Raw genomic sequence first — 24853 nt, 5'->3', positions numbered from 1 at the left:
GCATGACTTGTTTCTGGACTTATGAATTACCTGTTTTTATTGCCTTTGCTGAACGACTTGCGTATTAACTAGGATTATTGTCACAACTATTTTGTATCAAAGTGATTGTGTGCTATATTTCATGCAATATGTATAATAGCGGTATTGTAAGTTTGTAAACTTTTTTTTGTATAAAAGTTTGAACGCGAAATATTATTATAATCAGTTTTTCATATAGAATTGTAGTAGTTGAATGGTATATTAGCTACTAAGTATGAACTTAACGGGTAGGTACTACCCGAATTAAAACTATAAAATGCTAATATGAAGAAAAAGCTTTTATAAATGAGTTCATATTATGCTACGAAATACTATTGACTACTCTTAATATTCTATATAATTAACTTAATTGTTTTGGGCTATTTTTGAAGGAAATGGCACCGACGACTCGTCAGAATTTGAACATGAGCGAGGAAGACTTTCGTGTTTTCCTTGCAGCAAACATAGCCACAGTACAGGCTGCAATGCAAAACAATAACAATAACTCTGAATCTAGCAATGCAAATAATGCTACAAGAAATCGTGTAGGATGCTCCTACAAAGAATTCATTGCCTGTTAACTTCTGGAATTCGATGAAACCGAGGGTCCAATCAGATTGAAACGGTGGACCGAAAAGGTTGAATCGGTGTTTGCCATAAGTAAGTGTACTGAAGAAGACAAAGTAAAGTACGCTACGCATACCTTCACAGGTACTGCGTTAACATGGTGGAATACCTATCTAGAACAAGTGGGATAAGATGATTGCGTACGCACTACCGTGGTCAGCATTCAAACATCTGATGACTGAGCAGTATTGTCCCAGAAGCGAGATCAAAAAACTAAAAGTAGAGCTTAAGGGATTACGAATACAAGGATTCGATATTACCACATACGAACAACGATTCACGGAGTTGTGCTTATTGTGCCCGAGAGCGTTCGAAGATGAAGAGGAGAAAATCGACGCATTTGTAAAAGGGTTACCAGAGAGGATCCAAGAAGATATAAGTTCACACGAGCCCGCTTCCATACAAAAGGCGAGTCAAGTGGCTCATAAACTCATAAATCAGATTGAGGAAAGAGTTAAAGAGCAGGCGGCCGAAGAAGCCAACACGAAACAAATCAAAAGAAAGTGGGAAGAAACCAGTGACAAGGGTCACAATTTTAACAATCAACACAACAATCACAACTTCAATCGCACCAATTATCGCAACAACAAACGCAACAATAATCATTCCAACAACAACTACAACATCCATCCTAACAACAATAACCACCACAACAATCATCCCAACCTCAATAACAACCGCAACAACAACAATTCCTATAACAACAATAATCAGAAAAAGCTATGCCAAAGGTGTGAAGAGTACCACCGAATGAGTTCTGCACGACATTTTTGCACCAAGTGTAAAAGAACTGGCCATGGTGCGAGAAAGTGTTAGGTCTACAGCCCATGAATAACAGAAATAAAAGAATAGATAATGTCGGAACAAGTAATGTCGCCTTTGTTTGTTATGGATGTGGAAAATCGGGCCACATTAGGAGTAATTGCCCGAACTCAGAGAAAAATATTGGGCAAAGTCGTGGAAGAGTTTTCAATATTAATACGACAGAAACGCAGGAAGACCCGGAGCTTGTTACGAGTACGTTTATCATTGACAATAAATCTGTGCTTATGTTTTATTTGATTCGGGTGCGGATAGGAGCTATATGAGTAGAGATTTTTGTGCCAAATTAAGTTGTCCATTGACGCCTTTGGATAATAAATTTTTACTCGAATTAGCAAACGGTAAATTAATTTCAGCAGATAATATATGTCGGAATCGAGAAATTAAACTGGTTAGCGAAACGTTTAAGATTGATTTGATACCAGTAGAGTTAGGGAGTTTTGATGTGATAATCGGCATGGACTGGTTGAAAGAGGTGAAAGCAGAGATCGTTTGTTACAAAAATGCGATTCGCATCATACGAGAAAAAGGAAAACCCTTAATGGTGTACGGAGAAAAGAGCAACGCGAAGCTAAATCTTATTAGTAATTTGAAGGCTCAAAAACTAATAAGAAAAGGTTGCTATGCTGTTCTAGCACATGTCGAGAAAGTACAAACCAAAGAAAAGAACATCAATGATGTTCCCGTCGCAAAAGAGTTTTCCGATGTATTTCCAAAAGAATTACCGGGATTACCTCCACACCGATCCGTTGAATTTCAAATAGACTTGGTACCAGGAGCTGCACTAATAGCCCGTGCTCCATATAGACTTGCACCCATCGAAATGAAGGAACTCAAGAGCCAATTACAAGAACTTTTAGAGCGAGGTTTCATTCGACCAAGCACGTCACCGTGGGGAGCCCCTGTTTTGTTTGTCAAGAAGAAAGATGGTACATTCAGGTTGTGTATCGACTACCGAGAGTTGAACAAACGTACCATCAAGAACCGTTACCCACTACCGAGAATCGACGGCTTATTTGATCAACTACAAGATTCGTCAGTTTATTCGAAGATTGATTTATATTCCGGATATCATCAAATGTGGGTGAAGGAGGATGATATTCCGAAGACTGCTTTTAGGATGCGTTACGGTCATTACGAGTTTATGGTTATGTCGTTTAGTTTAATTAACGCACCAGCTGTGTTCATGGACCTCATGAACCGAGTGTGTGGGCCATATCTTGACAATTTTGTCATTGTCTTCATCGATGACATACTTATCTACTCAAAGAATGATCAAGAGAACGAAGAACATTTGAGAAAAGTGCTAGAGTTGTTGAGGAAGGAAAAATTGTACGCTAAGTTTTCAAAGTGTGCATTTTGGTTGGAAGAAGTTCAATTCCTCGGTCACATAGTGAACAAAGAAGGTATTCAGGTGGATCCGGCAAAGATTGAAACCATTGAAAAGTGGGAAACCCCGAAAACTCCGAAGCATATACGCCAATTTTTAGGACTAGTTGGTTACTACAGAAGATTCATCCAAGATTTTTCCAAAGTAGCAAAACCCTTGACTACATTAACGCATAAAGGGAAGAAATTTGAATGGAATGATGAGTAGGAGAAAGCGTTTCAATTGTTGAAGAAAAAGTTAACTACGGCACCTATATTATCATTGCCTGAAGGGAATGATGATTTTGTGATATATTGTGACGTCTCAAAGCAAGGCCTCGGTTGTGTATTAATGCAATGAACGAAGGTAATTGCTTATGCGTTTAGACAATTGAAGATTCACGAGCAGAATTATACGACACATGATTTGGAATTAGGCGCGGTTGTTTTTGCATTAAAGCCTTGGAGATACTACTTATATGGGGTCAAAAGTATCATATATACCGACCACAAAAGTTTTCAGCATATATTTAATCAGAAACAACTGAACATGAGGCAGCGTAGATGGATTGAATTGTTAAATGATTACGATTTTGAGATTCGTTACCACCCGAGGAAGGCGAATGTGGTAGCCGACGCTTTGAGTAGAAAGGACAGAGAACCTATGCGGGTAAAAGCTATGAATATAATTATTCGTACTAACCTTACTACTCAAATAAAGGAGGCGCAGCAGGGAGTTGTAAAAGAAGGAAAGTTGAAGAATGAAATACCTAAAGGATCGGAGAAACATCTTAATATTCAGGAAGACGGAACCCGGTATAGGGCTGAAAGAGTTTGGGTACCAAAGTTTGGAGATATGAGAGAAAAGGTACTTAAGGAATCACATAAAACCAGATATTCAATACATCTCGGAGCGGGAAAGATGTATAAAGATCTCAAGAAACACATTTGGTGGCCGGGTATGAAAGCCGATATTGCTAAATACGTAGGAGAATGTTTGACGTGTTCTAAAGTCAAAGCTGAACATCAGAAATCATCGGGTCTACTTCAACAACCTGAAATACCAGAATGGAAATGGGAAAACATTACCATAGATTTCATTACTAAATTTTCAAGGACTGCAAGTGGTTATAATACTATTTGGGTAATAGTCGATCGTCTTACCAAATCAGCACACTTTCTGCCAATGAGAGAATATGATAAAATGGAGAAGTTGGCGCGATTATATTTAAAGGAAGTTGTCTCCAGACATGGAATACCAATCTCTGTTATCTCTTATAGGGATGGCAGAATGGAATACCAATCTCTATTATCTCTGATAGGGATGGCAGATTTGTTTCAAGGTTTTGGCAGACACTGCAATAAGCATTGGGGACTCTTCTAGACATGAGTACTGCTTATCATCCACAAACTGATGGGCAAAGTGAAAGGACGATACAGACCCTTGAAGACATGCTACGAGCATGTGTTATCGATTTCGGAAACAGTTGGGATCGACACCTACCATTAGCAGAATTTTCCTACAACAACACTTACCATTCGAGTATTGAAATGGCACCGTTGGAAGTACTTTATGGTAGAAAGTGCAGGTCTCTGATTTATTGGAGTGAAGTGGGGGATAAACAGATTACGCGTCCGGAGATAATACAAGAAACTACCGAGAAAATCATCCAAATTCAACAACGATTGAAAATTGCCCAGAGTCGACAAAAGAGCTACGCGGACAGTAAAAGAAAAGATATAGAATTTGAGATTGGAGAAATGGTCATGCTTAAGGTTTCACCTTGGAAAGGCATTGTTCAATTTGGTAAACAGGGGAAACTAAATCCAAAGTACATTGGACCATTCAAGATTATAGATCGTGTCGGACCAGTAGCTCACCAACTTGAGTTACCTCAACAACTCGCGGCTGTACATAACACTTTCCACGTCTCGAATTTGAAGAAATATTTTGCCAAAGAAGATCTCACTATTCCATTAGACGAAATCCAAATCAACGAAAAAATTCAATTCATTGAAGAACCCGTCGAAATAATGGATCGTGAGGTTAAAAGACTTAAGCAAAACAAGATACCAATTGTTAAGGTTCGATGGAATGCTCGTAGAGGACCCGAGTTCACCTGGGAGCGTGAAGATCAGATGAAGAAGAAATACGCGCACCTATTTTCAGAAGATTCGTCAACACCTTCTACAGCTTAAAATTTCGGGACGAAATTTATTTAACGGGTAGGTACTGTAGTGACCCAAACTTTTCCATAATTATATATATTAAATGATATCTAATATTAACATGATTAAATGTTTCCAACATGTTAAGCAATCAAACTTGTTAAGACTTGATTATTTGTTATGAGTTTCATGTAGACAATTGACCACCCAAGTTGACCGGCGATTCACGAACGTTAAAACTTGTAAAAACGACATGATGATATATATATATATATATATATATATATATATATATATATATATATATATATATATATATATATATATATATATATATATATATATATATATATATATATATATGGACATATATATGGTTAACATGAGATTGTCATATGTAATAATCTCACTAAGTATATTAACAATGTGTGATATACATAAAAATGAGATTATTGAATTATGAAGCTCGAAATGATATACATAACGATTATCGTTATAATAACGTCTTACTAAATACATATGTATTGTAATAAGAGATTGATATACTATATTTAACATGATAAAATGATAATTAAGTATATCATTGAGTGTATTAACAATGAACTATACAAGTAAGATGAGACTACTAACTTAAGGATTTCGAAACAATATACATATGTAACGATTATCGTTGTAATAGTATTTTAATATATATATATATATATATATATATATATATATATATATATATATATATATATATATATATATATATATGATGTTAAGATATATTAATACACCATGTTATCATATTAACATAACAATTTAACATCTCATTTAAGTATAAAAACAATGAATTAATTACATTTAACAAGATCGTTAACATAAAGGTTTCAAAACAACACTTACATGTAACGACTAATGATGACTTAACGACTCAGTTAAAATATATATACATGTAGTGTATTTAGATGTATTAGTACATTTTTGAAAGAATTCAAGACACATATCAAAGTACTTATACTTAACAAAAATACTTACAATTACATCCTCATTCATTTTCATCAACAATTCTACTAGTATGCACTTGTATTCATACACATACAATACCCAGCTCCTAGACGTATATACTATTGGTATATACACATAATAATTCAGCTATTAGCAGCCCTAGATAGTCAAAAAACATGTGGAACCAAACATTTGGCTACTAGCATGAATTATTCACTAAAAATCAAATTACAACTTGCTTAAATGGACACCATGGTTCACGTCCCATTTCACTCACCCACACACTTGCATTTTTCAACTTTCTTTCATCAATTTGATCTCTCTCTTATTTCATGATGATGTTCTAAGTGTTCTTTATCATATTCATCAAAATCTACATCAATCTAGCTCATAAATCGAACCTTTGATCAACCTACAAAACAACTACTCAAGAACACTTCAATAACACTTTCAAGTTTACTAGTTTACTTCCAAGCTTTCAAATCCATTCCAAGTAATCATCCAAGATCAAGAAATCTTTGCTAATTATAGTAGGTTATCTTTCTTATTCAAGGTAATATTCATATTCAAACTTCGATTCAATTTCTATAACTATAACAATCTTATTTCGAGTGAAAATCTTACTTGAACTTGTTTTCGTGTCATGATTCTGCTTCAAGAACTTGCAAGTCATCCAAGGATCCTTTGAAGCTAGATCTATTTTTCTCATTTCCATTAGGTTTACCTACTAAAATTAAGGTAGTAATGATGTTCATAAAATCATTCGATTCATACATATAAAACCATCTTTTTCGAAGATTTAAACTTGTAATCACTAGAATATAGTTTACTTAATTCTAAACTTGTTCGCAAACAAAGTTAATCCCTCTAACTTGATTTTTAAAATCAACTAAACACATTTTCTATATCTATATGATATGCTAACTTAATGATTTAAAACCTGGAAACACGAAGAACACCGTAAAACCGGACATACGCCGTCGTAGTTACACCACGGGCTATTTTGGGTTAGTTAATTAAAAGCTATGATAAACTTTGATTTAAAAGTTGTTCTTCTGGGAAAATGATTTTTCTTATGAATGTGAAACTATATCCAAAAATCATGGTTAAACTCAAAGTGAAAGTATGTTTTTCAAAATGGTCATCAAGACGTCGTTCTTTCGACTGAAATGACTACCTCTTATAATATTGACTTGTAACCTGTATTTCCGACTATAAACTCATACTTTTTCTGTTTAGATTCAAAAAATTAAGTTCAATATGAAACCATAGCAACTTGAATCACTCAAAACGGATTTGAAACGAAGAAATGACGGATAAAACAAAATTGGATAAATTTGCTAGTTTTAGCTACGAAAATTTTGCAACAAACCTAGACTAAACATATCCTAATTAATTTATATTGTATTATACATATTATGAAATCTTGGGATACCATAGACACGTATACAATGTTTTGACATATCATATCGACCCATCTATATATATATATATATATATATATATATATATATATATATATATATATATATATATATATATATATATATATATATATATCGGTACAACCATAGACACTCTATATGCAGTAATGTTTGAGTTAGCTATACAGGGTTGAGGTTGATTTCAAAATAATATATATACTTTGAGTTATGATCGAGTCTGAGACTTGTAGACACAGGGTCTTGGATTGATTCGAGATAATATATTGCTTTATTTCTGTACATCTAACTGTGGACAACTAGTTGTAGGTTACTAACGAGGACTGCTGACTTAACAAACTCAAATCATTAAAACGTAATAAAAATGTTGTAAATATATTTTGAACATACTTTGATATATATGTACATATTTGTTATAGGTTCGTGAATCTACCAGTGGCCAAGTCTTACTTCCCGACGAAGTAAAAATCTGTGAAAGTGAGTTATAGTCCCACTTTTAAAATCTAATATTTTTAGGATGAGAATACATGCAGTTTTATAAATGTTTTACAAAATAGTACAAGTAATCGAAACTACATTCTATGGGTGAATTATTAAATCGAATATGCCCCTTTTAGCTTGGTAGCCTAAGAATTAGGGAACTGGCCCCTAATTGACGCGAATCCTAAAGGTAGATCTACGGGAACTAACAACCCCCATTCTGGAATTTGGAATGCTTTAGTACTTTGAGTTTATCATGTCTGATGGGTGTCCCGGAATGATGGGGATATTCTATATGCATCTTGTTAATGTCGGTTAACAGGTGTTCACCATAGGAATGATTTTTGTCTCTATGCAGTTTGCGAAATGCCTGATATGAGATGTGTTATAAAAATAAAATCTTGTGGTCTATTATTATGATTTGATAATATATAGGTTAAACCTATAACTCACCAACATTTTTGTTGACGTTTTAAGCATGTTTATTCTCAGGTGATTATTAAGAGCTTCCGCTGTTGCATACTAAAATAAGGACATGATTTGGAGTCCATGCTTGTATGATATTGTGTAAAAACTGCATTCAAGAAACTTATTTCGATGTAATATATTTTTATTGTAAACCATTATGTAATGGTCGTGTGTAAAAGGTATATTTTAGAATATCATTATTTGATAATCTATGTAATGCCTTTTAAACCTTTATCGATAAAATAGAAGTTATGGTTATTTTAAAAATGAATGCAGTCTTTGAAAAACGTCTCATATAGAGGTCAAAACCTCGCGACGAAATCAATTAATATGGAACGTTTATAATCTATATGAACGGGACATTTCAATTTAATTTAAATAATTTTATAAAATTAGATTTTATAAAATATATTTTATAACCTCCCATATATTAGTTATGTATGCTTTATTTATAAAACCCATTTTATTAAAATGTAACATAACTTAATTAGTTATTTAACCAATAAATAATTAAATCTGCATTATATAAATTTTTCCATAATTTATATATACATATCAAGTGATTTAAGAAAACCATTTTTCTTATAATTCAAGTGTCGTGTATTATAATCAACGAACCAATCGTTAAGATTAAATACGAATAAGGTGTCGGTAAGCTTGTTATTGGGTATGACCCGACTTGGATCAAAACACATTAGCCACATTAATTTAATATGTCTCTCGGGCATACGAAATACCTTCAAGTTTTGATCGGCCATTGATGTCGAGTGAAGATGAAGATGAAGATGAAGATGAAGATGAAGATCAAGGGTTTTGGGATTTGAAAAACTTGGGAGAGAAATCAGAAAGTTGGGGATTGAAAAAGTGAGGATTTAATTGATAAGTGAAATCTTTTATTAAATCAACATAGATTGGTTATAGGCATACAGGAGAAAGAAAGAAACATCTTTTGACATCTGCAGGTGCGTGGGCAGATGTGACAATTTGTAAAGACGGTTGATTGACGTATAATCGGAGAAAGTACTCATTTTTTCCATTAAATATTAAATGCATTATATGCAGTAGGTATTTTAATTCAAATTGAGTAAAAAACATAGGATGTTTTCATAGTAAACCTTACATTTAACTTTTTTATTGTATTATATTAAATCATTGGTAATAAATGAGGTTCATTTAATTTTGAGATCGTTTGCAAGTGTGTCATCTTTACATTTTACCAGATTTGACTAAGTAGAAAACCTTGTGGTGTTGGTTGCTCACTACATATGTGTATACAAGCAGTAGACAGTCAAGTATGTACTCCTGGTTTGCCTTGTATATTGTATAACCAGCACTACAACAACGTTGTCTTCTACTATTAGAGTTTAAGCATACCCAGCTAAGAAATGAGATAGTTGAAACGTCTCTCATCCAATGGCTTGGTGAATAGATCTGCTAACTGCTGATATGTTGAAATGAAGTGTAGCTAGACATTTCCTTTTTGTACATGATTTCTGATGAAATGATATCGTACGTCAATGTGCTTGGTCCTTGAGTGCATAACAATATTGTTGGTAATGGCAATGGAACTGGTGTTATCACAATAGATTTAAGTCTTTGTAAAGTTCACACCATAATCCTTCTGCTGGCTTTGCATCCATAGTAATTGAGCAGTACAGCTACCAGCAGAAACATACTCTGCATCAGCTATAGATGTAGATACAGTGTTCTGCGTCTTACTGGTCCAACTGACTAGCCTTCTACCTAATAACTGGAAACCACCAGTTGTACTTTTCTTATCTATTTTACAACCTGCAAAGTCTGTATCTAAAAACCCTATTAGATCGAAATATTAATCTTTGGGATACCAAAGACCACGTTTGGGAGTACCATTTATATACCTAAATATCTTTTCTACTGCAAGCAGGTGTGACTCATTAGGATCAGCTTGATATCTAGCACACATACATGTGGCAAACATGGTATCTGGTCTGATGGCAGTAAGATATAATAGGTAACCAGTCATACCTCTATACTCAGTGATATTGACTGAATTACCAGTTAAGTTAGCATCCATATTGATGGCTGCTGACATAGGAGCCCTTATATCTTTTATACAAGTCAGACCAAATTTATTTAACATATCATTGATATATTTATTTTGACTTATAAAAATACCATCATCAAGTTGTTTGATTTGTAATCAAAGAAAGTATTGCAAATCTCTTTGTAAACTCATATCATATGTCTCAGACATAAGTTTTGAAAAATCTTGACAATGTTTTACATTTGTAGAACCATAAATAATATCATCCACACATATCTATTCCAGCAAGAGATCACCATTTATCTCTTTTGAGAATATAGTGGTATCAATTGTTCCAACTTTAAAGTCTAAACCAGTGAGATACACATGAAGTGTCTCATACCATGCTCTAGGTGCCAGTTTCTGGTCATAAAGAGCTTTGTCTAACTTATAAACATGGTTTGAATATTTATTGCTTACAAAACCAGGAGGCTTCTTGACATGAACTTCTTCCAGCTTCCCATTAAGAAAGGCATATTTGACATCCATCTGGAATACTTTAAAGTTCATATGAGCAGCAAAGGATAAGAATCAACTAATTGCTTCCATCCTTGTTACTGGTTCATATATCTCTCCATAATCCAATCCTTCTTCTTGCATGTTCCCTTGGACTACTAATCTAGCCTTGTTTCTAATTACTACCTCATCTTCATCCATCTTGTTCTTGAACACCCACTTGATACTAATGATTTTCTTTTCTTTATCCTCAGGTTAAGGTACCAACTTTTATACTTTGTTCCTATAAAACTGAGTGAGCTCATCTTGCATAGCTCCTAACCAGCTAGGATCTTTTAGTGCTTCTTCAGGATTTGTGGGTTCAATGGTTGAAACAAAGTTTACATTCATACAAAAGTTACTGGTTGCATGCCTTCTTGTTTTTACACCAGATTTCCAATTATCTACTTAGTGGGATGCTCCTTTGTCCATCTGGGGTTATGAACAGGTGAGCTAGTTATAGAACACACAACATCAGGATCATCAGTCGACACAGTAATGTACACAACTGTGGGAGACTATTGTACTTCATTAGTGGAGCCAGTACAAAACTATGATCCTTTAAAACTAGTGGACCTTTACTCAATTTGCAATACTTCAGTAGAGCCTGTAGGTCCAATTGGTTTAGAAAAAGATGGAATTAAAAATTCCATTTCATCTTTATAGTACCCAGCAGCATGGATTGGTGAGGAACTGCTGCTGGTTGTTCTTCATCAAGAGCTGGTTGAGTAGAATCTTCAAATATTAACTCCTTATCAGAAGATAAGGTCAGAACATTTTCATCAAATGTAACATTTATTGATTCTTCAAAACATCCCTTCTTTTGTTGTAGACCTTATATGCCTTTGACATGTTGGAATATCCAAAAAATATTCCTTCATCAGCTTTGGCATCAAATTTTCTAAGTTGGTCCATATTATTCAATATGAAACAGGGAGTGCCAAATACATGTAGAAATGCAATAGAGGGTCTTTTTCCTTTAAGATCTTCATAGGCAGTTTTCTGATGTCTATTCACAATTAAAGATCTATTATGGATAAAAACATGTATTATTCACAGCTTCTTCCCAGTATGAATTTTTCAGCCCAGACTTAGCTAACATAGATCTTGCTGCTTCAATGGGAGTTCTATTTCTTCTTTCTACAACACCATTTTGTTGTGGTGTTCTCACAGTAGAAAAGTTTTGTGAAATACCTTTGTCAGCACAATATTCTTCAAGTGTGAAATTTCTAAATTTTGTACCATGATCACTTCAAAGCTGCTTCACCAATGCCCATTCTATAACTCCATTCTTTTGATAAAATTGATAATTTCATCAGCACCTTCGCTCTTGTGGTTCAAGAAGAATACCGTGGAATATTCATCAACAATAATTAGTGTGTATCTCTTCCCGCTACAGCTGGCAACATTGATAGGACCAAACAGATCCATATGAAGTAAGTGAAATGACTTCTCAACAGATGAGATTTGTTTTGACTTGAATGACGCATGGTGATGCTTTCCCTTTTCACAACCAAGACACAATATGTCCTTAACATAAGAAATCGTGGGTATCCCAGACACTAAACTTTTTCTTGAGAGTTTGTGAATATCTTTAAAGTTGAGATGTGAGAGTCTCTTGTGCCATAACCACTTGAGGTTATCTGCTGAATTTAAATAAAAAAACAAGTATCAGATGTTGTGACTATTGTGTTCATGTCAATCCGATACATATTCTCATGTCTCTTTACAGTGAGCAGAGGCTTCCCTATCTTGTCAAAGATAGTACCAAATTTTCTTCTGATATGAACTATCATTCTCTTGTTTGTCAGTTAGCTTATGCTGAGTAGATTATGTTTAAGCCCAACGACATATGCCACATTTGTGAATGTAACATTTCCATTTGTCAAATTAACATAACCCTTTGTATAACCAAGCGAATTATAACCATATGAAACAACTGGACCATCCTTTTCTTGATAGTCCATCATTGGGGACTTACTTCTGGTCATATGTCTCAAACAACCACTATCGAGATACCAGATTTGCTTATTTGAATGTCCTGCATAGTAACAGTGAGATTAGTTCTTTTCGGGAACCCATCCGAGGATGGGTTCTGGAAGAGTCATCTTAGATGATCTCTTCCTTTCTACTAGTTTGCTTGAAGAAGCACTAGTAGATGTGGTCAGGGTTTGAGCAAAAGATATGTATGGAATTTTGCCAATCTTTTCACGATATGCCTTTTGTAGCTCCTTATACTTTGGACATTAAGTGAGTCTTGCTACCACAGTTGTAGAATTTCCTCACTTTTAGTTTTGGTGGCTGGTTGGGGGTAGATGAACTGGGAGTCCGGTTCTGCTACTGGTTGAGAGTAACAGCTAGTAGCAGCTAGTCCATCTTCACAGTCATTATCTCAGTGATAAATGACTCAGCAGATGACTAAGTCATCTTAGCTTTTCCCTTGAGGGCAACTTTCCGTTTGGAACCCAGTACCATAATTGTGGTTAATTGCTGCTTTTCTTTTGTATTTTGATTTACTGATATGCTCGAATTGGACGGTTTATTTATGCAGTTTTGTTAGGTAGCAAGGTGTTGATACGAACTTATCGACGAAGTTTTAAATTTATATTTTGCTGGGTCTAAATCGATTATTCCTTCCTATGGATTAGCAAGGGAAAATATGACCTAGGGTCATTCCTTGAGTGGTCGAATTTAAAACGGAGTTTATTCAGATAATTTAGTGATTAAGATGGGTTTGTACACAATTCTGTATCCAAGACTAGTGGCCAGGTACACCTTGTGTGGAGGGGCAGGATCCTTTTGGTCCCAATAAATTGGCGACTGTTCGAAAATCCAACAACCAAGTCCAACCGGTTTATTCTAGACACCACTTTATCCGGAATATCAAATTATGTAAAGGAAATAGTTGGGTTGATTTGTTTTATAATTGTATTTAAAATATTAAAGTAATATAATTAAAATAAGCTAGCTAGCATGCAATAGCTAAGGACAGAGAAGACGTGGTTCACCATGATTTAAGATTACGTAGTGTCGGGATAATTGCGAGACACTCATTGGATTTGGTGTAAACACTAGATTCCCTACTAATTGATTTCTCGATTAGCATGTCACGGGGAACTAGGTTATCGTGATTCTGATTGGATGGACTATGCTCAATTCCTGACGCTTTATCTGTTTTAAGGATATAAGAAGCCCATGTTGGATGCAATGCATAGCTTGGGCGCACGAATAAAGTAGCAAAGTCATGTATATATAATACCCACCTTTCTTAACACCTTAGTGTATCACCCAAGTGAGTGGTTATGAATGTGTTTCGAATTCCTTTCTGTCAATGGTTTGGTAAAATCTAAGTGTTTGTAGAAAAATTAGAACTTCTGACAGTTCTCAGTCATCCTTAAAGATTTATAAGCTTAGTTTGTATTGTAGTGCGTTAAATTCCCATTTATGATTTAAACCAGCCCTTAATTAAATCTACCCAATAAATCCCTTAGTTATCTACCATGTACCACACTTGTAGTAGTTCCATAGATTCTAACATTGACCATGCTCAAGTGGTCCTATAGTACATCAACACTGTACTTTACTGTTGCAACAGTATTTTCTCGTGTCTTATACTCTTAACTAATGTCTTGATCTGGTCTATGGTAATTTTCCATGTACTTTATAGTATTTCCGATGGGTTCATACCTTGACCAACGCATAAATACAGATAATTAATTACATTATAATTTTCAACTGTATAAAAGGTTTTAATCACGTTTATTGGTGGAATGACGATAATAACGAGGTTTAATATCATAGACAGAAAGCGAGTACGAAATGATAATCATCCCTAACTAACATTATAAAATCATGGCAAACAATCAAGTAATTACCCACACATCATAACAATCAAGTAATTACCCACACATCATAGCAACAAGCATTTTTAATATTAATAAATCACAAACATCAAACAAGAATATTATAATAAATTAATAAAAGAAAGGATAGAAATTACCGAATAATGAGGGCAGAGATTTACAATGCTTGATAGCTTTCACTACTAACTACATACTAATATCCTATTGAACACTATAGAGCGACAATAGAGAGATAATTATTTTCCTAATCTCTGTACTTTTCTCTCTCTAGAATCTAGAGAGAGAAAGTAGAGAGAACTAATCTCCTACTGATCACTAGAGAGCGACAATAGAGAGATGTTTTAGAGAGAAGTGAAGAAGATGTGTGATGAAATAGTGAGATGTGCCACCTATTTATAGGAAAACTTGATGGCAAAGTTGTAAATAAAACTGGCAAGTAGGATGGCAGGTAGTTCGGCAGGTAGGACGACAGGTAGGACGGCAGGCAGGACGGCAGGTAGGACGGAAGGTAGTTCGGCAGGTAGGAAGGCAGGTAGGACGACATGAAGGATGGCAGGCAGGAAGGCAGCAAGGTCGGCTGGAAGGCCGGCTGGCAGGCAGGCTGGAAAGCCGTTTTTGGTGGCCGATGCCAAGGGCAAGCCGTTTTCAATGCCAGGTGCCAGACAAGCCGTTTGTGATGTGGGTAGGCCAGCTGGCAGGCCGTTTGCTTCCCTAGTCTTGTTGTTTTGCTTGGATTGTTTTGTTCGTTCCCGGGATCGTAACTTGGTTTCCGGGGTCGTAACTTGTCTTTCATCTTTTTCGCTCTAGAATCTTCGTTTTAGCTCCGTTTTACTTGATTCTTTTTGCAATGCCTTTGTAATTACTAAATCTACCAAATTAACCGATAAAATGATTATTTTGGAGATAAATTTTGGAATTTTATTATTTTAGGGCCTTAATAACGAGGTAAAGATGTGACTTTTTAGGCGATATTAAATATCCCACACTTAGACTTTGCTTGTCCTCAAGCAAACCTTTCTTTTATTTTGAGTTCAAGGATGCTTCTAAGGTTTCTGTTCTATTATTCAAGTGGCTTGTTATTTATTATAAAAGCAAAGTCTGACAAACCGTCTTCTAAAAGGGGTAGAAACTATCTCTCCAAGCATGAGGGGAGGTTACATGACTTTAGCTTCCTTATACGGGTCACTCAAATCACTCAAGTGTTTGGGGTTCCGTATCAATCTATGATATGAATTCGCTCATAGCCAGTCATGTTGCAAATATTGTCATAGGCTTGACCAAGAATCAAATCTCCACCGGTTAGATAAGGACAGCACTGATCTTCTCCCTAATAATTTTTTCAAAAGGAAGAGGGGGTTTAAAGGTTGGTTTGCGGAGAAAAGTGAATGTTTTGATATGGCAAAAAATGTGATTTTCGAATCATTGAAATTTAGAGAGATTCGATAGATTTCAGTTTCATGAGGATATACTTTTTCTAGAAAAGATGATACTCTATTTTTGTTGAAAAGTTCCTTTAGAGTCAGCTGATTTCTAGTGAAGACTTTGCTTCTTTTTTTCTGCAATCCTCCTGGGTCACAATCTTCATTTTCTTCGGGGATCTATGCTTTTATTTGAAGACTTTTCTCCTCTTTATTGGAGACTTTGCTCATCAATTTTTTTTTTTTTTTTGCATATCCCATCTTCATAACTTTGTCTATTTCTTCTTGTGCTCAGAGAGAAAGGTATTTCACCAGAAATAGGTCTTTGTGACCTATCAAAAACAGTCTGGAATTTCGGAATTTTTTGACAAGTGTTTAAAGTAAACTTGGATGATCTATCTCTTTGAATTTCTAGATTTTGGAAATGAGAAAGGAAAGAGGGTGGAAAGGATAACGTATTTGATAGTTAATTTGGTTGTGAGTATTTTCTAATTCATCAACTCTTTAGGGTGAGTTGACCGGTTTAAATACGTGGAGTGGAAATGAAAATGGATGGTTTTTGTCTTCTCTATTCAGAATGATTTCAGAAGGAGTATCGCACCTACACCACTTATGACGCTTATTAACCATTGGCCTCGAAATGTATGTCAAGGACAGGTTCTAACTCTAAATGCTAACATCGGCACTCTCAACGGAGAATATAGTGAAGCATTAAAAATGAATGCTTATTGGGACATTTTTGGGGTGCCTCACAACAATTATATTGGGTCAATAATGCCTAGTTATGCAATGTTCTTTTAGAGAATCGGTTCATCCTTAAGAAGATTTATGTCCTCATTTGTCTTAATTCTAGAACAAAAAAGCATGATTTTCGAAAGTACTTTTTCAGAAATTATCATTTAGTCAAAAATTTTGAAAATTTTACGTTGAGAACAAAGAATCTAAATAATAGGTATACTCGAAAAGCTTAGTAAAATTTTAAGTTAAGAACATTTTTCGAGCATTCCATAGCTAATTACGGTGTACTACACCGATATCCCACACTTAGAGGAACATTGTTTTCAATGTTCATTCTTAGATTTTAGAGAGCTAAAATCTCACACTTAGAGTTTGAACATGTTGGAAAATGTACCTAAGCTCAATATTGGGTTGGAATCCCACACTTAGTGATAAGCTTACAATACGGTATAGTTTAAGTATATAACGAATCAATATAAATAAACGAAGAGAACGAAACGAATTACTCCCCTTGGGTGCGCCTGTGAGCTGAGGATCTAAAGGTAGACTGAGTCGGAACCATCTTCTGCTGGATTCGAATCGGTCTTCTTGAAGTGTACTCGAGCTCATTAGGGCATTCTCATCCTCCATACACCATCCACCAATAACTTGGAATGAAATAATCAACGTGCTTCCTTGTTGTTTCATCATTATTCAAAGAGTCTCCACCACAGGCATCAATAACTGTCTATTACTTGTAATAACGGAAAAGTTCAAACCTAGACAGGTGATTAAGCTTTAGGCCATAGACTCACTGATTTGCGTTTTGATGAAAACTAGTGCAAAGATCCGTGGAATCACGGGATTTTTAAGAAATATTTTTTTTTTTAAATTGAAAGTTATATAATCAACGTTCAGATAAACTAACGAAGAATCCTAACAATCATTTGCAATTCGTAGAGTGTCTTCCAAATACGCAGAACCCTAACTTTCAATTTCCATGAGCTTTTGATATTGTAAATATGATTAATATCACTGGCATAATCTTTACAATGCTTAACATCCTTGATACGATATCCGTAGATATAATTCTCACCCAACGAAAATAGTACAATGGAATGACCAAGTGTAAAACACAAATAGTAGATGTTTTCCATTATTAAATGGATCTATCAATTAAAACACAAAACAATCTATCTGCATATTATACATGGAGTTTACTTGTTACTATTAAGGAAATTTGAAACACGTCCTATAATCCCATTAACTAAGTGATTAAACCATAACCTAGTATCAATCCTGGTAGCCATTTCTAAACCATACGTAGTTTAACTTACATGCTTTAACTACGATATTGGCTAGACATCTTTTTTCTCAGCTTAACTGATAACTTCTTCTCCATAAGTTGCAGAACTACATATCAACCCTTTATAAACCTAGTATCAATTCTGGTATCCATTTCTAAACCATAACCCAATGTCAATTCTACAAATAATCTTAGCAACAAAACATCATCCATAATCTTTTATTTAATAGTAGCTAAATACCTTGACCCCAGTTCTGTCTACTTTAGAGACTTTGATAGATAAATGACTGCCCATTTAAGAATCCATATTTGTATTCCAATTGCCATATCTAAGTTATCAGCCTTAGACCAAACAAAGACAACAAACCATGTAAACCTTTATGTAAATTAAAAGTTTCTTATGTCATATTTACAACAACATACATCAAATACTAACAAAGTTGACTACAACCAAAAAGAGAAAAAAAGTATTCCATTTAGTATCTAAACTATACCAAAGAGAAAGCAAGAAGAGATGTGTCACGTTTTTTCTTCTTTTTCTTCTTCCATCCTTTCAGTTCAATGGCAGCAACTTCTATTCTTTTTAAGACCATCGGTTCACTTTTCACTTGGTATCTACAATATTAGGAATATTCCACAAACAACAACCATGAATACTAATTCCAATTGTTTTGAATATTATACCAGAATCCAAATCCAAAAAACCTATGAGCATAATTTCGACAGTGGGAGTGTGAAAACAACATTCATGTTAATAAAGGTGTGATTGGAGAGTGTTTTCTGCAATCATTTCATTTCATATAATAATAAGGCCATATAAACATTTTGATATCAAGCATCTAAATTATCCAAAGGTATATATACAACTTACAAAATAGAAGTTATGATATTATTAGTGATAATAGATATAAATAAAAAATAACCAAGCATTTAACCTTATTTGTGCTCGACTTTATATATTTCTAATCCATTAAGCAACTATAACTTTACATAACAACCATTTTTAAAAGAAACTATATCTTTAAGCAAAGTATTGCAGCGTGTTTGTATAACATTACTTCAAACTACCTTAACTTGTGAAATTCAAAACCTAGGAAATAGTTTTGATATTTTTTTATTTATATCGCGAAGCAATAGATTCATACAATATCTAGAAAACGTATAGTTATTATATATAGATCACGACTTTATCTACTAAATGAAAGCAACTATAATAGAAACCATACCATGTGTCTTCATCGTTTTCGAACATTTCATCGAACACCTTCTATGCATTTGAATAATCACCCATAGTAAAATAACCACTAACCAAGATTACTAAGACTTTAGAACAAAAATGAGTGTCAAAAAATGACTAGTGAAATTCATATTGTGAAAAACAAATTTTTAAAAGCTTCTAGAGCCAAGGGTGAACTGTAAATGCAATCCTACCCACTGATTTCTTCAAAAAAATTCTTTTTCGTGTTGGTCGTCTTTATCATTCCAACGTTCACAGCACCCATCCAATCTTTAAGCATGTAAACTCTATATAATCGCAATCTCCTGGTATTTGAGATAATCTCTCTAAGAACCATAGCCATAGTTAGTAACAATGAAAGAAGGCAAGTACTCTACTTCAAACCCAGTTGAAAATCAAACCTGGAATTTGTTGGTTAAATTACTCAGGCTTATTTGGATGTATCATTTCCATTAAAAACAAACACACAGAAATTAGATAAACCTTAAGATAAAAATCTCAACCAACAAATCATAACAAAACATAAACAAAGAAAAGTATAAGATAACTTACACCATTATAATCGATTAGAAAAAAAAATAGGAGTAACATATATGACACATACCCATTAAAGATAATCAATTATATAACTTGAAGAAACACAATAATCAAATAAAAAGATCACCTGATGGAGATGAAAATATTCAAGTGAAAACTTTAAAAATTGAAATTTGTGGTACGGATTTAAGATGCTGTTGGGGGAAGAAGGTGAAAGATAAAGAAAATCTTTGATCTTGAGTGCATAAATTTGAATCGGTTGATTGTATATAAAAATGGGTAATGACTCGTATCAAATTTCGAAGAATAAAGATGAAGACTTCATAATTGTATGTGTATTGTGTATTCCCTATACCTAATGGTAGGAGCCGTGCATATTTTCATTATTCCTAATGCAAAGTTATTGACATACACTATTTGATTATGAACTTGTACATATAGTCTTGAAGATTGTACATAATTATTTACAGTATCAATTTATTTAAAATAATCTCTATCTCTATCTCTATCTCCTCTCTATTCACATTAAAAGATAGTCTTTATTAACTAATAAATTACGTTACAGTACCTTTTAATCCAACAATCATTATTCATTCACTAAAAATATTAGTTAATAAATCAATTTTAAATAATCTAATCCTAGAATACCCTTTCAACCTCAATTCAATAAAAATAAATACGGGATACGGGATAACGTAATCCCTTTCAACAGTTGAGAAAATCCAGGAATACTTCTTACATCTGCACGATTGAAACAATGGAGAAATTAAAGGGATTAGTATCAAAAAATCATATTATGGAAGATATTCATACGAATCAAATATATATGGATCAGTTTCCTCTAATGCGCATCAAAATTCATAAAAATATAATTCTCAGTTTGAATGTTTGATACAGCTCTCACCGGAAACTGAAAACCTAACAAACTTTTTCAACTTTCTCCATTTTCGTACGCAATTATGTCTCGATTCATCTCTTTACCGGCGTTCTTAATTACCGTTACCGTGATCGTAACGATTACTATGCTGATTAATCTTCAACAATCTTCGGTTGTTGTTTACGCGATTGTTGATGATCCATCCACTATTATGCTCTGTCCACCGCATTCCAGTAGCAGTCGTCACACCGTGTTTTTACCTCTCTTTCGTTCTCTGCCTAATTCTAGTTTCTCCGGCGACGTCAATTATCGCCGTCGCCTCCAGAACGATACTGATCATCTCCCTAACTCTCGGATGGATCTTCATGACGGTCTCCTTGTGAACGGGTACTGTTTCAGTTTCAATTGAATATAAACGGACTGTATGTATATTTAATTTCTGATTAATCGTGTAATTGAACGAGCATTGAGTAGAATCATTAGTTAACTGAATAATGATTTGATTATAATTAGGTAAATGTTAACATATATAATTCTCATTTATAAAGGTAGTTATTATTACTTTTTGTATTGTTTGATTTACAATTGTGTAATTGTGCAGATGTTTATATGTGCACCTATAATTTACATTTTTGTAGCATACATATTGAGCATTAGGTACTTGTGCACATGTTTAAGTATGCAGATGTTTAAGTGTGCACATATGATGATTGACAAATGATGATTCTAAGTGTTGGTATGGGGTCTCTTTGTTCTCTTAAATCGAAAAATTAGAAGGAAGATGAAATAAAGATTAATTCTTTATGTTATTCTTAGATTTTCGTCAATGTATGGTTAATTGTTTGTTAAACTCTGAGTTTTTTTTCTAGTGTGTTAATGCATTTTAATGTCATAAGAAGATTTCACAACATTGGGATATATAACCTAATCTTCACTATCTATTTTATCTCCATCGTCAACAATCGATTGGTGAAATCGATTTTTTTTCCATGAAAATTACATACTTAATGAATGAATGCATTGCTTAAGAACGGGAATCGATCTAAGTATGCGTTTGCTTAACCCTAATTCTTTAGACTAATTTTGCTATGGTTTCATCGGTTGAACAGTGTGTTTTTTTCTTTTCGAGTTCCTAGAAATCATTCAATAGAATTAATGATGAATAATATTAGTCATAATTAATTCGTGAGTACAATACGTACAAATATTGATTCATCTTAATTTAATTGAATCTAAATTAGGTTCTTTGACTAATATTCTTATTGTTTCATTGGTAATTAGTAAAATAATGTGTTTTAACTGTTTTTGATATTATTCATTGTTATGAACTTGGAACATGAAGATTTCTATTAATAATGATGGGTAACAGGGCTAATATTGCGCCCTTATGATATTTTACAATTATGTACATGATGGAAAAATTGTTGGTGATGCAGTACATGGAGAATTCTTGGAATTTTTGTGTGATTAGGCTCCTATTTCTAAAGGTCCACCCTCAGCTCTACAACACTAGACCTTTTATATTTATATAAATTTGAATTTTTTTGTCACATAGAAAAGTATATTGTTCGTTACTAGACAAATGAATCAGGACTTGATATTTGCCCTATTTTACTATTTATACCAATTCTTTAGTCTATACGTGTAGGTGTATTTTGTATTCTTTTGAGACAGGTATGTGTAGTTAGTACGTAATATTTAGTGTAATGTTCACTTATAACAATATATATATATATATATATATATATATATATATATATATATATATATATATATATATATATAAAGCATTTTGGAGGTCTCCGAAATTTGTTAATTTGAAGGCAAAACTATGATCATCGTTGAAACAAATGCTCCATGGGAACACAATTTAGCCTCAACAAGTGATGAATGGCTTTGGTGTTTGAAGAAAGGACCTTTACGAACAACGTGCTTTCTTTATTTCGACAAGACACGGTATCTAAAATGATATCTGAATTAGGAACTTATTGTGTGTTACTAATGTGCAAGGTACTCACTTGAAGGAGATTATATGTTAAAACGTATACGTTTGAAGTTGATTATAGGTATTCCTAACCATGTGCTTGCTTTAAAGAGAGGAATTCCGATAATGTTACTTTGTAACATTGACCAGACAAAAGGATTGTGCAATGGGACAAGACTACAAGTTGAAGGATTAGGTGACCATACCATTCAAGCACGTATTATTACTGGACACTGTTTTGGTAAGGTTACATATATACCAAGAATGATTGTTGCCCCAAGTGACAACAAGATTGCAGTAAAGTTTCAACGAAGACAATTTCCAATAAAAGTTTGCTATGCAATGACTATCAATAAAAGTCAGGGTCAATCATTAACTAATGTTGAATTATACCTTCGAAAACTGGTATTTACTCATGGACAATTGTATGTAGCAGTTTCTCGTGTGACCACAAAAAAAGGATTAAAAGCAATCATATTGGACGGCAATGGGAAAGATTCAAAAACCACCAAGAATGTTGTTTATAAAGAAGTTTTGAGACTTATTTGACTTATACAATTGATTTGGAGACTTCTACTGCATCTTCAAATTCGAAGATGGAGTAAATTAAAAAAGTTATGTTCGTGGATCGATATATTGATTTTGTTTAAGAATTTCTATTTGTCAAGAACATGTTAATGTGGTTTAGGTTTTTTCTTTCAATTACGTAGCATTTATGTTTCAATTACGGAGTACTTTATTTCTATTTCAATACTGGTTTCTTTATCTAGGTGTTATTGTTTGTACAGGTAAAAAATACAGAGTAATCTATAAGAGCAGTACTTATCAGTTTATAGGTCTCGCTAACCTGAGTAAAAATCAAAGAAATTGAATAACAATTAGAAACCCTCAATTGAAAAGATAATAGAGTTAAATGTAAGAAGATGAGTAAAAATTATAATGTATGAAAAGTTAAAGATACTTGACATGATGATGAGACATATGATTTTAGAACCATCAAAAAAATAGAAGCTTGTTTATAAGTCTAACGACCCGTCCTAATCCATCAGGACGAATACATTACATTTGGTTGCATCGCGAGGTACTTGACCTCTATATGATACAATTTTACAAACATTGCATTCGTTTTTAAAAGACAAACTTTCATTACATCGAAAGTTGACGGCATGCATACCATTTCATAATATATCCAACTATAATTGATTTAATAATAATCTTGATGAACTCAATGACTCGAATGCAACGTCTTTTGAAATATGTCATGAACAACTCCAAGTAATATCTCTAAAATGAGCAAATGCACAGCGGAAGATTTCTTTCATACCTGAGAATAAACATGCTTTAAAGTGTCAACCAAAAGGTTGGTGAGTTCATTAGTTTAACATAAATAATCATTTTCATCATTTTAATAGACCACAAGAATTTCATTTCCAGTTCTCATAAATATACGTCCCATGCATAGAGACAAAAATCATTCATATGGATTGAACACCTGGTAACCGACATTAACAAGATGCATATAAGAATATCCCCTATCATTCCGGGAAATCCTTCGGACATGATAAAAACAACATCGAAGTACTAAAGCATCCGGTACTTTGGATGGGGTTCGTTAGGCCCAATATATCTATCTTTAGGATTCGCGTCAATTAGTAGACTGGTTTACTAATTCTTAGGTTACCAGGTAAAAAGTGGCATATTCGGCTTCGATCATTCAACCATATAATGTAGTTTCGGTTACTTGGGTCTATTTCGTAAAACAGTTATAAAAGCAGCGCATGTATTCTCAGTCCCAAAAATATATATTGCAAAAGCATTTAAAAAGGGAGTAAATGAAACTCACCTAATATATTTTGTAGTAAAAATACATATGACGAGATTGAACAAGTGTAGGGTTGGCCTCGAATTCACGAACATATATCAGGTATATATATATATATATATATATATATATATATATATATATATAT

General features: G+C 33.7%; 1 long non-coding RNA gene across 2 annotated transcripts; it reads right to left on the bottom strand.

The window, feature by feature from the left end:
• Positions 1 to 18620: 18620 nt before the first annotated feature.
• LOC139853469 (uncharacterized) lies at positions 18621 to 20410 on the bottom strand. 2 transcript variants are annotated; one of them, XR_011761367.1, is made up of 3 exons: positions 19887 to 20410; positions 19475 to 19811; positions 18621 to 18863 (listed from the first exon to the last, which is right to left on the bottom strand). It is a non-coding gene; the product is annotated as an uncharacterized lncRNA (long non-coding RNA). The 2 variants fall into 2 exon arrangements; XR_011761366.1 differs by having other exon boundaries at positions 19475 to 19886; positions 20150 to 20410.
• Between the last annotated feature and the right edge of the window lie 4443 nt (positions 20411 to 24853).

Source organism: Rutidosis leptorrhynchoides, chromosome 6, assembly GCF_046630445.1.
Source record: "Rutidosis leptorrhynchoides isolate AG116_Rl617_1_P2 chromosome 6, CSIRO_AGI_Rlap_v1, whole genome shotgun sequence".
Classification (NCBI taxonomy): domain Eukaryota; kingdom Viridiplantae; phylum Streptophyta; class Magnoliopsida; order Asterales; family Asteraceae; genus Rutidosis; species Rutidosis leptorrhynchoides.
Note: the sequence above shows the minus strand (reverse complement) of the source record. Positions and strands in the feature narration are given on the sequence as shown.